Here is a 1,283-nt window from a genome sequence, read left to right as displayed (position 1 = left end):
TGTTTTCAGCCGTTTCTTGAAAATATTAAGGACTCCGCTGCTTGGATTGAGCCATTCCACCAATTCCACCAGGAGGGAACAGTTAATGTAGAAGTCCATGAAAGTTTTATCATAGACAGAATTTCAATACAAGCGGACTTGGCAACCCTGCATCCAACAAGAGCTACCGGAGTCAGCTTTGACTGATCACAGGTCGAGAATAAGGAGAGATGACTGACAAGACCATGCTGGAGTATTTGCTGCTCAACAGATCCTGAACTCGTTGACAAATATCTGATCTTGTAAGATGTGCTCTCTTTACACAGAGTGCGTGTGATCGCGAAATCGAAAGTGAAAATAAACAGTGCAAACACTCATTAAAAAATATTTAAATACACTGCATCCTGAGAGAGGCTCCCTGATGCGCCAAAATTATATACAATATTAGAATGTTTAAAGGAGTGGACACGAAAATCAGGGAGCAAAACACATGTTGCGGGAGCAGGCGGCAATGGTCAGAGGTTCAGCAGGAGCGAGATTAAGAAAACAGCCGAATCCTGGACATTTTGGGCAATTAAGAAATCCCGGCCGGACGCATTTTTGTAGGTCCAAAAAGAGGACATGTCCGGGGAAAAGAGGACGTATGGTCACCCTAGATGCCTGCCTCTGTTGCGAGTTCCTATCAAGCACTTTACAGATTCAACTGCTCTCCTCTCCTCCTCCTGCCTGGCTCTTTGGCCCGCATCACTCACCGCAGAGCAAGCCTGTTCTTTGATAATGCTGCTGTAAAAACGTGGGAAAAGCCGACTAGGGCGGCTTTATATTGGCGGAGCAAAGTACTTCATCGCTCCGTCTATAGCGCATTGTGATTGGATGGTTTACGCTGTCAATACAGGAGACAATACAATGGACCCTTTTCACAAGACTGTGAAGACATAAATGTGCTGTGAAAACGTGGGAAAAGCTGACGAGGAAGAAGTTGGGGTGATGCGATCTTTATATCGGCGGAGCAAAGTACTTCATCGCTCCGTCTATAGCGCATTGTGATTGGATGGTTTACGCTGTCAATACAGGAGACAATACAATGGACCCTTTTCACAAGACTGTGAAGACACGCTTAACGGTCATCAGCATCGTAAATCTTCGAAGGTTTTTCATATTTGTATTTTTTTTTTATGTATCTACATTTATAACACTATTCTTTGTATTATATCACCTTTGCATCAAATTACAAAAAAACAGTTAACGCTAATGCGAGTGTCTTTCTAATGCAGCGTCTATGGGAGGGACGGTAAATTTGACAT

Source organism: Sinocyclocheilus anshuiensis, unplaced genomic scaffold (genome assembly GCF_001515605.1).
Source record: "Sinocyclocheilus anshuiensis isolate Anshui unplaced genomic scaffold, SAMN03320099.WGS_v1.1 scaffold189, whole genome shotgun sequence".
In the NCBI taxonomy this organism is placed as follows: domain Eukaryota; kingdom Metazoa; phylum Chordata; class Actinopteri; order Cypriniformes; family Cyprinidae; genus Sinocyclocheilus; species Sinocyclocheilus anshuiensis.
Note: the sequence above shows the minus strand (reverse complement) of the source record.